This window comes from Oxyura jamaicensis, chromosome 2 (assembly GCF_011077185.1).
Source record: "Oxyura jamaicensis isolate SHBP4307 breed ruddy duck chromosome 2, BPBGC_Ojam_1.0, whole genome shotgun sequence".
NCBI classification, from domain to species: domain Eukaryota; kingdom Metazoa; phylum Chordata; class Aves; order Anseriformes; family Anatidae; genus Oxyura; species Oxyura jamaicensis.
The window spans coordinates 66,250,099-66,264,777 of NC_048894.1; the positions used below are offsets into that span (position 1 = coordinate 66,250,099).

A 14,679-nucleotide genomic window follows, 5' to 3' on the forward strand; every position below is an offset into this window, starting at 1 on the left:
AGAGATGCATATAATACAACGTATTTACTGTTAACATTTTGTAGTTGTTGTTAGTTAGTGGGTTTGTTATCCTACCCCAGCACTGAGTAGGGTTTTATATGAAGTTGCTAGTGGAGAACTTTGTTATCCTATCCCAGCACTGAGTAGGGGTTTATATGAAGTTGCTAGTGGAGAACTTTGTTATCCTATCCCAGCACTGAGTAGGGGTTTATATGAAGTTGCTAGTGGAGAACTACCACTCTAAACTTTCTGAGAAACCTTTTCAATAGGCTTGATTAGCACATACAAATACAATTCCAGAAATTTGTGTGTGCCAAAGGATGAAAAGGATATCAGGAAAAATAGGGCTATGAATATCTTCAAGGCTGGTTCAATATCATTTTTCTCTGGTGAAGATTCCAGGAAGCTCTACAGAAGGAAGACGGTCCTCATTCACTTGCCAAAATGGGAGATTTGGTGGCATCTTAGTGCTTTTGCAGTCTGTACTTTATTGTATCTGACAGAACTGGATTTCTAATTGGGAAACTGATTGTTCAATTAGTTTGGGAGCATGTAAAAAAAAGAAATAGATTATTTTTATAAAAATATAAAAATATAAGTTGTAAACTGACACCTGTTATTTTGATTCCTGCCTGGTAGAAATCTAGTGAGGTCTGCCACTCATCATCCACAAAACAGGATTAGAAATGTGTGACCCATCTTGCCTATATTGAGAAACAATTCAAGGTGAGAATTTTAAACTTGAGTTCTAAAGCTTTAAATTATTTGTGTTAGAGTTTTTTCCATTTTTAACAGTTTCTCTCCCCCCCCACCCCTTGAATATGTAACACATACATGGATAGCATCAAAATTAGGAAAGTATAACAAATATCGTAGACCTAAAGAGCTTCTTGTCTCTACTGCTGTCAGATCATGGTTGAGCCAGAAGAAGTAGAGCTACTTTCCTGATGTTAAACCAATGCAGTTTCTGTCCATTCTTGGTCTTTTTGTGTTAGATAGGAAGGAGAAAAAAGAATATTTTATCTTACTCCATACATCCAGTGAAACATTTGTTTTAATGTGATGTGAATGGTTAATCCAATGTTGTACTCTGGTTCTGAAATATTTGCATATGCCACAAGGATGGGATTGAGAATTGGAACAGCCCAAGTTTGTTCTTCACTCTTTCAGAAGTGGAAATCAGGCAATCTCATTTGACATTTTCATGCATCTGCAAGATGGGGAAAGATATAATATTTAGGATCAACAAAGCTAATTTATTAACATCTGAAAAGCTGTTTGAAGTCTCTAGGCACAAAGTATTGTAGGAAATGTAGAAAAGAGACACTATCAGAATTCAGACAAATCTTTTTTATTTTTTATTTTATTTTTTCCTTTCAACCACCTTTGTTTGCTCTGAAATGCCAATGACATGTATGGTATTTTTAATAACAGTTTAAACCTGTATTGAATTTTCTTGCAACCAGCCTGTGCCCTTTGGAGTAAAGAGTGGTCAGTGAGGGACAGTGATGTGTGGTGTAGATTAATGTGTGTTTGGTGGACCTGAGAAAATGTGAGGAAAGTTTCCTAGAAGAGTTGAAAAGTTTTCTGGCTCATTATTCAATTAGCTGGAAAAAATGGAAGTGACACACTAGTGACAGGACTAATACAGAGCATCTCAGCACACTGTCAGCTACAAGCACGCCTCCTTCTTAGCATTAGCACTTGTCAGTTTTCTTAGACTCTGCTAAATACATATTTACCGAATGTTCCTGAGGAACAAGAGGAAAAGGAATAAAAGCCGTACTTCTCTATCTTGCTCACAGTAAACAGTGAAAGCAGCTCTGTGCCTCACAAAAGGATGACAGTCACAGTTTCTCATAATGTCTCTGTTTGTCCTGCTCTGACAAGTGTATGGTACACATGTTGATACTCCCTGCCAGCAGCTCACTAAATCATCTGTGGGAGCACCATCGAGGGTCTGTGAACTGGGTCATTGCTACTGGAGGAAGCAAGTTAAATCAGCATGCAGACAGTGCCCTGATTTGCAGATTTGTCCTCTTCTAGGCCAAGGACACCTCTGCCTCAGTGAGGGTCTGGTCTCTCATCTATCAACTGTTGCCTGTCTGTAAAATGCCAGTGCTGGGTAGTTTTTGTTCAGCTCCTGACATTGTTCCTGGCCCAAGAACCCAGCAAATCATGTGTCCTTTTTTCATATTCATGTCTTGAGCAAAGATTGAATGAGCTGTTACCTTCTCCTCGAGCTAGGTCTCCATTTGTATGTTTGTAGTGCTTTCTGATTGCCTGACTTCTCAGGACCAGGAGTCAATGTGTAGTTTTCCTTCAGGAAAAAAAAACATTCCCTCAGTTTTCTTGGTCTTGTCTTACATTGGAAGTTTATGAACAAGAGGCCTAAACCTGCACAGTTATAGTTTGAAAGGCAGATGAAATGGCAGGTCCACTCAAGGCACAGGTTTTACAAGAAAGGGCCATTCTCAATGGCACAAACCTGCTTCTACCATGTTGCTTACATAAAAGCAATTATTTTTCCAATAGGAAGCTGAGATTCACTTTGAATAACTCATTTTTTTATTCCCTCTAATAGGTGGGCCCATCTGAGATGTTGTTACACGAAGAACACATCTTCACATTTGAGTCTATGTTTGCCCCAACCCAAGGCCTACTGCAGGGTAATCATATTTTTCAATGTTTTCCATCAGGACTGATTTCCCATTTTCACACTGCTTAACCAGCAGTGTGAACGTATGAAGACTGTGATACTTATGCTGAACATATGAAGATTGTGATACCACCCTATAATTTGTTGTATGGGTAGTGTGTTTAACTTCTGCTTTGTAACAGGAAATTGAGATGTATAAAATCCTATTCCATAAGCAAAGACCTTTAGAAACACCTATGTCATATTTAACCCTACCTGAACATTGAGCCACTCTGAGGGTCTGGTATAGGCTGCCTGTACAGACAATAAATTAGACTGTTCATGAATTAGATGTTTTAATTATAACTTCACTGATTTGGCTCTGGTGACACAAAGGATATCGGGAGAAGTAAGGTTGTACTGAGGATAAAGTTGATGCTAGATGCTGACAAATGAGTTAGAGAAATATCAAACTCTATCTTGTTTTTGATAACTCTCCCTGTCCATCTCCTTCGGGCACTGTTAGATTCAGGGTGCTATGTTAGCTAGGCTTTTGTTCTGACCCAGTTTCTCTGTTCTTACCCACTGAATAGCTTCAGCATCATTGCACTTCTTGTTTGAAGAAAGCTTCTAGAGTGAGCAGTCTCAGGCAAACAAAAAGGGGCTGTTGCTCAAGCTCACTGTAGCATTTTTATGCTAAATCACCTCAAACACTGGGGGCGAAATTGTTTTTTTCCTCCTTTAAGGTGAAAGGGGAATACATTTGAAGAGCACTCTGTGATAAATGTCCAAAACAGGTTAGATGAACTGCTGTAAGGAGGTGACTCTGTCAGCTATGGAGGGGGTCCAAGCCAGTACCTTAAAATAGGTGCCTGAATTTTAGTTCATAAAAGTTAGGAGACATTAAACCTTTTTGCTGTGTCACTTACCAGCTGATCTTTTTTAATGGTAGGGGAAGAATCAGCATTTGTCTAAGACCTAAGCTGTATTAGTGTCATAGTTTGCAAGAAGCATAGTGTACACCACTCAAACCATGGTTATCCTGGACCTGGGTTTTCTCGTCGGTTCTTGCGTCATGTCAGGTATAGCTCCTGCCACAGCACTGAAATCTGCTAAACCAAACTAGTGTGTCTTTGGGTGCATCTCATCTGCAATGTCCTCCAGAGAATGTCAGTGAGGGGTCAATGTTTATTTATTACACTCTGGAAAATTGCTTGGGCTAATTTATGTGAGGAACTCTGCTAAATGGGTAAGCATGGTAATCCCACTGCTCTCGGTGCAGCAGAGGGAGAATTAAAAGACAGCTTCATCTGCCATGACAAAACTTCTCTCTGATGTCTGGGCCATTAAAGCAAATGACAGGTTTTACTGCTCTGTCCATCTCTTGGAGGGACATTGACAATTTGCTGCTTAAAACCCAAGTCACAGCAAAGCGCTTAGCTAACAACTGAGACCTTGACTTCAGCAGCCAATATTGATAATATACAACACAAATGCCACATGAAGGGTGGAAAACATTGCTCAGATGTACCTTGTTGGAGTAGATCAACAAATAATGCTTCCTTGTGGTACGCGCCAGGGAAATAAACATTTTGCTCAGTGTGAGGTAAAGACAGAAGGTACCAACTTTGATTCTGTTTTTATTTATTCCTGACAAACTCGATTTATGAATTAGAACACGTCTTTCATTACAGAAAGGATCTATCTGCTTGGTGCCCTGACACAATTATTTGCCTCTAGGCCTTTCTGTATGTGCATTTCCTAGCCAATTTGTAAACTGTCTTGTCAGTTCCATAAATCTTAACAGATAAGTAAATCCTTCTCTTAACCTTTTAAGGTGATAGTATTGCTAATATTTTCTGAACATATTAGTCCTGGACTTTTTAGAAGAGAAGATGTGTTGCCCTTTTTTGCAGCACAATAAGAATAAAAGCATCCCTGTTTCCCTTTTTGGTCAAATTGGTAGAGTTTTTAATGCTTTGCATTGCCTGATCACAAAGTCTTTTAACTGAGAAGTGCTCCATCAAAGCCTTGAAACTATTTTTGAAGTAGATGCTTGAATCATCATTTTTTCATGTTATCACTGAATACAGTTAATGAATGTGCACGAAAGTTCTTAGCAATTTGACAAAATTGTAAAAAAAAGCCTGTATTTGTAAAGTCTTTGAATTCCTCTCTCTGCTAGCAATGTAATTTTGTGTACATAGGATTCAAATTGCTTTAACTTTATCATAATTCTTTTGCCATATTTAAGAAGAGCTACAGGTCTGTAATAAGATTCAATTATTTTGGCTTAGAATAAGAAAGCAAAGCCTGAAGCTCAGTGAAGATTCTTAGAGGAAAAAAAAGCAGAGGTCAACAATCAAGAAAAAATGTCAATTATCCATATATCATTTAAAGTTTGTTTCTAAGCAAAATGATATATTCAGATCTGAAAGCACTTTATTCCATGAAGTGTTTGAATACCCAAGCAGTATTGTGCTAGAAGGGATCTGATTCATTAGCTCACTGAAAGGTACTGATTTAAAGAACGAAGTCAAAATTTCTTCTTAGTGACGAAGTATTCTTTATTGACAGCACTGGATGCACGGGGGATCCTTCCACCTAATGTGCATACCCAAAGTGACAAACTATCTCATATTTATACAGCAGAACAACGAATATTCAATTAACGCCTATACATATTCATTACCTAAACCCGCCTACTCACGCTTCTTATGCTAATTAGCTTATCAGTCCTTTGCACTTGCGCAGATTCTTCCAAGAATTGTGGGCAGGGGTCTTAAGGACATGGGCAGTGGTCTTTGGGAGGAAGGCCGTATGTCTTCCTCATAGTATACTTTTCACCCTTTATGTAGAATGTAGTGATTTTGCAAGTTTGCAATGTCCTTATCAGTCTGAGCTAATTTGTGTCCTTGTTGTCCATCTGTTTCCTGCCCAAGACGGGATGTCTGGCAAGTTTCTGTTACTTAGTTTTCACCTATTCTTCACCTCTTGGCTTCTGATAGTATATCTTACAGCCTCAGACTACTTCTTCCTTGACTGACAGATAATATTGAGTAACTAATCTATTCTATTCTTAATACCTAGATAATGATTCATCCTACTGCCTAGCTAGCTAATCATCCTTTTATATTTACTAATTGCTTGCTTGTTTCATTCCCCCCTTTTCTTGATGCATGCAAATTCCTTTGCATTAAAGGTACCCATCTTTCGTAATACAACAAAACAAACACTTGAACAATATACATACAAATATCACAATATCACAAAAGCAATCATAATAATAAAAACCTGTTTCAGCCACTGTATATTAGGTAGCCAAGAAGTTACTTTGTTCCACATTTCTTCAAAACTCCATGAGAGATCGTCTTTGGTGACTTCATGTAATATTTTAGTCTGTTTCCATATTTCCTCTAGGTCAGTGGAAATTCTCCCACTTTGATCCACATACACACAACAACTAGTATTAACAATTGTACATACTCCTCCTCGAGCAGCCAACAAGTCTAAGGCCATTCTGTTTTGTAACACCACTTGTGATAAGCTAGATATTTCTTGCTGTTGAGCTTTCATAACATCAACTGTCCTATTTTCTAATTTTTCTATTACTGCAGATATGTTGACTATTGTTTTTTCCAACTCACTCACCCCAAACCATGGGATAAACCAACAAGCAAAACTATGGAAAGCAGTAGGCCTTTCTACTAAGGGATTTTTGATTTCCCGTCCAATTCTCCGAATATGATTTCTCAAATACCCCTGTGACAAAGAATCATGTATCATCATATTAGGGACTACTGCTCCCAAGGTACAAGTTCCCATCCAGTTTTTTTGGTAAAATCTTCCGAGCTGTATCATTACACAGCCAGTACCATCCTCTTCCCTCTGGTACTGGCCAAGCCGTAGAGTTAACAAAAATTGAGGTACCAATAGATAAAGTGATGTTACAAGATGACTGGTTTCCCACATATGTTATGGGGTTACAATCAATTTTCCCTTGTCCTTTGGGTGGATTACATCTCTGAATGCAAGTATAATATGACTCTTGTACCTTAGGACTATTTATTTCTAATTTCAGAATCTCATCACCTTCAATACCCCAAGAGGTATTCCTCCATAAGTTTTCCCAGGATTTATTCCTAGGTAGGGGAATTCCGATGAGAGATATTCCTTTATCTCCATGTTCTGGCATATGTGTACATATCCAACAATTTGTTTTACCCAGAGCGTGAGAAACTCCTTGTACCAGAGATAAACATGTCTTTTTATCCCATAAAGTCAAGTATAAATTAGGTAGCCACCCCATTACAATTACGACCTGAAGAGCCCTAGTTTGGTAGATCCTATTGGGGTAGCAGTCCATGATTTTCCAGGAGCTCTCTTCACTCTCGAATAGTGGATCCAAGCAGCTTGTTCTTTAATCTTGATAGCAGTATGCGTCGTCAACAACACCTGATACGGTCTGATCCATCTTTCTTCTAGGGGTTGTCCTGAAAAAATCTTTATATATACATAATCCTTGGGCTTAAAGGGGTGGATTGGTTGATCCAACCCTCTAGCCCTGGTCCCTAAAATCAATTTATGTATTTTATTTAATTGTTTCTGAAGTTCAGTTATATAAGCATATAAATATTCTGATCCTAACTGTGTTAGATCCTCTCCACTAAATAGAAATTGATACGGCCTCCCATATAAGATTTCAAAGGGACTCAAATTCTCCTTTACTCTAGGTTTAACTCTAATTCTAAGTAATGTTAAAGGAAGGGATTGAGGCCATGACAAATTAGCTTCTTGTCCAATTTAACTATTTGTTCTTTAATTAAAGGATTCATTTTTTCTACTTGTCCACTTGCCTGCGGTCTATAAGGAGTATGTAGTTGCCAATCTATCTTTAGAATCTTACTTATCTGTTGTACGACTTGCGCACAAAAATGTGAACCTCTATCAAGTTCACATTCCACTCCTACTGGAATCCCAAAGCATGGTATTATTTCATTTAATGAGACTTTAACCACTTCTCTTGCTTTGTTTGCTCGACAGGGAAAGGCTTCGTGCCATCCTGAAAACGTGTCAGTCAGAACCAATAAATAACGATACCCCCCTTTTCTAGGGAGTTCTGAAAAATCAATTTGCCACTGTTGTCCCGGATAATTTCCTTTACCAATTATTCCAAATTTTATTTTATTCTTAGTATTGGGGTTGTTGTGTAAACAAATACTACATTGTTGAGTTACTTGTTTTATCGTTGTATATAAATTTTGTCCCACTAATGTCTGACTCAGGCTCTTATGCAATATGTCAGCCCCCCAATGTGTTTTATTGTGTTCTGTAAGAACTGTGAGCCATATCAAATTAGAGGGTATTACTACTCGGTTATCTTTTAAATATACCCATCCATCTGGTTTCATTTTACCTTTCAAATCTTCAATTAATTTTAAGTCTTCTTTTGTATAATTTGGCTTTTGGTTTATGTATATAGTTTGAACTTTACCGTCTGGTATCAAAGATGATGCCTTCACTTCAGTTAATCCATCTACCTGCTTAGCCTCTTGATCTGCCAATCGATTTCCAATTTCAAAATTGGCGTTCCCCTTTTCGTGTCCCTGACAATGCATGATAGCTACCTTTTCTGGTTGTTTTACCACCTCTCACAATTTTAAAATTTCTTCAGCATGTTTTATCTGTTTTCCCTGAGTGGTCAGCAATCCACGTTCTTTCCAAATTGCTCCATGAGCATGCACCACACCAAATGAATATTTAGAATCTGTCCAGATATTTATTTTCCTACCTGCTGCTAGTTCCAGTGCTCGAGTAAGAGCAATTATCTCTGCTTTCTGGGTGGACCGTCCCAGGAGGTAATGGTTTAGACTCGATTACCTGCTGAGTGGTTGTAACGGCATACCCTGCCTTACGTTGTCCTTGTTTCACAAAGCTACTTCCATCAGTATACCAAGATTCGTCAGCATCTTCTAAAGGTTCTTCCTTAAGATGAGGTCGACTGGAATACACGGTCTCCATTGTTTCTATACAGTCATGTGTTATTCATCCTGAGTTCCACTAAGGAAAGAGGCTGGATTCACAATGTTAGTGACCACAATTTCCACATCATCTTGTTCTACTAGTATTGCTTGGTATTTTAAAATCGCTGCGGCGAGAGCCAATGACTTCCCTTTTGTTCCAAAACTGTTGAGACTGTATGAGAAACTAGCACAGTCATTTTCTGTCCCATTGTAAGCTTCCGAGCCTCCTGTATATTGATAACGACTGCTGCCACCGCCCGAAGACATCCGGGCCATCCTTTACTTACTTCATCCAGTTGTTTAGAGAAGTAAGCTACTACTCGTTTATAGGGACCCAGCTTTTGTGCTAATACTCCCAAAGCCATCCCTTGTCTCTCATGTGAAAATAACCAAAAAGGTTTTGACCGGTCCAGCACTCCCAAGGCCGGAGCACGCATCAATTCAAGTTTAAGTCTCTTAAAAGCTGTTTGCGCTTCTCCAGTCCAAACCAATTTTGACTGGTTACCTTTTATCAAGTCATATAGAGGCTTCACCATCAGTCCATAATTATAAATTCAAAGGTGACACCAACCTGTCATTCCCAGAAAGGTTCGCAGTTCTTTTATCGTTTGTGGTTCCAGAGTTCGACAAATGGCTTCCTTGCATTCAGTTCCCAGCTCTTGTTGTCCTCCCGAAATTTCGAATCCCAGATAGGTCACTCATTGCTGAACCAGCTGGGCTTTCTGTTGGGAGACTCGATATCCATTTAAACCCAGAAAATTAAGGAGACTGACAGTCCATTGAACACAACCTTCTTTAGTCTCAGTGGCTATCAATAGATCATCCACGTATTGTAACAAAGTCCCTTCAGTGTCCGGAGGTTTTCAAGTCTCAAGTTCCTTTGCTAATCGGTTTCCAAAAATGGTGGGGCTATTCTTGAATCCTTGAGGTAATACTGTCCACTTAAGCTGCGTCTTTCTACCTGAGTCGGGGTTTTCCCATTCAAAGGCAAATAGGTTTTGGCTTTCTGTGGCTAAGGCTAGGCAGAAAAAGGCATCTTTTAAATCCAGTATGGTAAACCAAACTTGACTATTCTTTAATTTAGTCAGCAAAGTATAAGGGTTTGCCACTACTGGATGTATATCTTCGGTGATTTTATTTATGGCCCTCAAATCCTGAACTAGCCTATAGCTTTTTCCATCTGCCTTTTTGATTGGCAATATGGGTGTATTGTATTTGGATTCACATTCAACTAATAATCCATACTGTAGAAATGTATCAATTATTTCTTTAATTCATTTCCTATCTTCTATCCTCAAAGGATATTACTTAACAGGTTTCTCACCTGGCTTTAATTTAATAATTTTTGGGGTCCAATTTTTAGTTCTTCCAGGGACTTCGGTGGCCCAAACTCCTGGATACACTTGATCTGTGATCTCTGAGGGTATTTCACTTTTAGGGTCAGTTTGTATTAGTGCCAAGCTCAACACATTTATTAGTTGTTGTTCTCCTATCTTTAATTCCATTTTCCCTTTTTCAAAGATAATTTCTGCTTCTAATTCTTCTAACAAATCTCAACCTAATAGAGATTTTGGAGATCCAGGTAGACATAAAAACCTATGTATCCCTATTTGTTTCCCCAGTTTATATTTCAAGCATTGCAAGAGAAATGCCTTTTCCTGTTGGCCAGTTGCTCCTATTACATTTAGAGACTAATTAACACAGAGAAAGAAGCTCTTTTAACCAACAAAAATTCAAGCCTCTTTCTTCATTCCCTAGCTGTATTTCAACCAGTGGACCTGCTAGGGTAGGTGCCCCAGGTCCCCGTTATTCCTGACTGTTGTAAGTTTATCCTGCAGCCTAAGACAATTTCTTTCTGATATCAGGGGGCCAATTGCCCTAGAAAGAGGCTAGCCAATTGCCTCTGTTTTCTGAAGCCACGTCCAAATTTTTTTAATTTTTTTTTCCATTGCATTTCAAAAGTTGGTCCAAAAATTCCATAGGGGTTTCTTTTGGACCTTGTTGGAACAAATTCTCAATTCCCAATTTAACCAGATTTCTGTATAGCCGTTCATAATTTCCGGGGTGATTAGGGTCTCAGATGGAGGGGGACAGTCAGGGGAATACAATCGTTGAAAGTTCCCTGAGCAGTCCCGTTAGCAATCTGAACTCACACATGAACTCAGGTTGTTTTAAGAGTTAACTGCTTTTCTGTTTCCATTACAATTCCAATTACAATTTCCATTACATTCTGTTTCCATTACAACTCATCATGACCCATCATGGTCCCTCTGCCCCAGAGGGCTCTCACCCTCTGTGATTTTAAGATCTCAGCCTCGGGTTGAGGCAGAACTATTAACATCCCTACATCCTCTTTCCCTGCTCATTCAACTTCAAACAGCTTTATCAAATACTACATGCCACACCTTTAACACCTTCAACAACCTTTTTAACACTTCCTTTATCTTTTTCCAGCCTGTACTTTTCTAATGCCAGTACCAAAGGCTCAGTCGGGGCCAACTTAATTCCATACCTTTTCCCTCCAAGATGCTGAAACAACATATCAGTAACAACATTTCATCCATTTCCCTTCTCTCCTCAAAAACATTAACGGTAACAAAGTATTATAGTTTAAAGTTCCATTAAAAGGCCATTTTTCTCATACTCCAACTTATATAGTGGCCACCATTGGTTACAATATTCTATCAATATTTTCTTATTCACAGTTCCTCCAGCGGACCCTCCAATATCCTTCCAATGACTTAAAACACATCCTAAAGGACTTTTCTTTAGAATTCCACCACTTTGTTTTCCTCCAATTTTTTCAATTCACACTTTTAGATTACCCTTCAGATTACACTTACAAAATGCAGCACGTCGGTATCTTTTTACAGCAACACCAAGAAACTATTATTATTACCAAAAATATAGCTAAAATCTCAATAACAACAATCACAGTCAAATTACACATTCAGTAGGTCAGAAAACCAAAATAAGTAACACAGTACCAAATGAACCTTAAAGGCAAACCTTTTGCCAAGGTTCCCAACGGCAATTAAATGCCACCAACACAGATCCAACGTATGCTTAAGGTGCTAGCCACAAAAGTATACACCAACACTACCTTGCAGAAGCTTACCTTCTGACTTATAGGCAGCACCAAATGACCGGTCTACCAAACAAACAAACAAAAATAAAGAATATCGTCACTTACAGGGATGGGGTCCTTGTCTGCCTCCGCAGTGATCCGTTGAGTCAAGGAGTCCCTCCGGGAAATCCTGGGGGTACCCTAGGGAGTCCTATTCCCAGCGGGTCCTGCAGCCGGGAAGAGAGGTTGTCCCGTCTGGGGTGCCAGATTGATTTAAAGAACAAAGTCAAAATTTCTTCTTAGTGACGAAGTATTCTTTATTGACAGCACTGGATGCACGGGGGATCCTTCCACCTAACGTGCATACCCAAAGTGACAAACTATCTCATATTTATACAGCAGAACAACGAACATTCAATTAACGCCCATACATATTCATTACCTAAACCCGCCTACTCACGCTTCTTATGCTAATTAGCTTATCAGTCCTTTGCACTTGCGCAGATTCTTCCAAGAATTGTGGGCAGGGGTCTTAAGGACATGGGCAGTGGTCTTTGGGAGGAAGGCTGTATGTCTTCCTCATAGTATACTTTTCACCCTTTATGTAGAATGTAGTGATTTTGCAAGTTTGCAATGTCCTTATCAGTCTGAGCTAATTTGTGTCCTTGTTGTCCATCTGTTTCCTGCCCAAGACGGGATGTCTGGCAAGTTTTTGTTACTTAGTTTTCACCTATTCTTCACCTCTTGGCTTCTGATAGTATATCTTACAGCCTCAGACTACTTCTTCCTTGACTGACAGATAATATTGAGTAACTAATCTATTCTATTCTTAATACCTAGATAATGATTCATCCTACTGCCTAGCTAGCTAATCATCCTTTTATATTTACTAATTGCTTGCTTGTTTCAGTACAAACCACTTTCCTCCTCCTCCGACCAGAAAAGAGATGACATGCTTTAATTTTATTTCTGTGACTATTAAGCAAAGATGCAAGAGAAATATACCTTGCCCACATTTTGTAATGATGTCTTGCCACCCCCACCCCCCCTTCAAAGTTTCATTTCTCCTTTGATGCCTGCAAGTAGCCAGCTAATCAAGCTGTCTGTGACATGAATTTATTCATAGGGATGGAAACAGGTCATGAATGCAGATGTTTCTTTAAGCACTAGCGCATTAGCAGAAACCCACCCGTGAATGTATCCCTGACAGTAACATTAAGAGCAGATATCTGTTAATTATTTCTTCTTATTTGTTATTTGTTGTTGTTGTTTTCGTAGCTTTCTAGGCTCAGAAAGATCTAATATAGCCCATGTGGAGATGCAGTGCTGCAATGTCTTCCGTTACAGGTGTAAATAAATGCTTTCTAGTGGAAACTTTTAGGGGCAGGATGGCTGCATAGCCAACTAAGGGCCAGATTCTGCTGTGTGTTGAGAGACAGGAACTGCACAGAGTGATTTAGATCACTATTTTGTTGGATTGCTCTAGTAATAAGGTACCACTCATTGTGAGCAGAGGTCACTCCTAAAGAGAGTTATTGCTATAATTAGCTGTCATTATTCTCAAATAGCAAGCACTAAAAAAAGCTCTCCAGTTCTTTTTTTTGTTGTTGTTCTTTTTTGTTTGTTTGTTTGTTTTTGTTTTTGTTTTGTTTTGTTTCTCTCCCTTTTTTGGTCTCACTCTGAGACAGGGAACAAGATAAAGGATGGTGATTCCTAGGTCTTAGCTACCACAATTATATGTTAATGACCCAAAAATAAGGGAACAAAAGACTGTATGAGTAGATAATGGAACCAGCAAGAACTGGCTTGACTGCTGAAGTCTGTCAAAGACAGGAAAGGCCAGAAGATAAGCAGCAAGGAAGACTTCTGGCTTTCAACAAAAGACCACCGGGGTATGCCAGACGACTGACCACCCAAGGACTCCAGTACGCATACAAATAGAGACGGAACCAACGTTAATGATTCTTCTTCGGACACCTGATGAACTTATGGGAAATGAAATGAATATGTGTTTGTCCCACTAATATAAGCACACTGCCAGTAACCACTGGTGCGCAAGTTAGGTGGAGCTATCCCCCTTGTGTCTGGTGTGTGTGTGCAGCGCCGAATAAACATACCTGCTTTCTAACTAGTCCGACGTTATAGAGTCTGGTTTCCACAAGTTAACTCTTCCAGAATGAATAGGTCCTGCCTGAAATAATCTGTCAAAGGACTGTCAAGCTACGTTTCACAAGGTAATGCAGCAGGTCTCTCTCTCTCTCTCTCTCTCTCTCTCTCTCTTTTTTTTTTTTTTTTTCCCCAGGATTCTTCATGCACACTTAATGTCCTCTGTAGCCTTATCTGTCTCCAATTTCCTCTGCATGTCTTGGTCTAAATAGTTGTCATGTAGCTGCTGCTCACAGAAGTTTTATTCTATCTCTTGGAACTTCCAGTGTTGGGTGCAGTGATTCCTGCATCTAGGAGCAAAACCTACCCTGTGCTCTCCACAGAGGTTACAGGAATTATGATTAATATATCTCCTTCTCTATTAATCTATCTGGCTAGTAATGAGTGATGAAGGTAAAATATGCATTGTTCTTATTTTAGAGAGAATTTGAAATTAAAGATGAATATACTTCCAAAAAAGGATGTCTGCTGCTGTCCCATTGCATAGGTGTCAGCCTGTTAGAAGTGCTCATTGAACTCTGGGACTTGAAGACAGGGTTGTGATGGTGCTACTGTCTTGTGGTCAGCCTACAGGGAAGCACTAAATGTTGAGTGTGCTAGGTATGTGAAAGGTGTTAGCCTTAAATTTGATGCTATGGCTCTTGATTGTTAGATGATGACGAGCTAGAACAATAGAGATGTTTGACTCTGACCTGTATCTTTGAGCACCAAGTATGCACTTAGTTTTCTAGTGGTTGATGAGATGAATCTCCTTCGAAAAACACAGGTATTTGCTAATATTTATG

At 39.1% G+C, this 14,679-nt stretch overlaps 1 long non-coding RNA gene across 1 annotated transcript in view; it reads left to right on the forward strand.

Moving 5' to 3' along the window:
• The window catches only part of LOC118162502, a 22,175-nt gene extending 8,583 nt beyond the window's left edge, over positions 1–13,592 (forward strand). The window contains exon 4 of the long non-coding RNA XR_004748485.1: positions 13,417–13,592. This is a non-coding gene — a long non-coding RNA (uncharacterized LOC118162502). The remainder of the gene's footprint in view (positions 1–13,416) is intronic.
• The last annotated feature ends 1,087 nt before the right edge of the window (positions 13,593–14,679 follow it).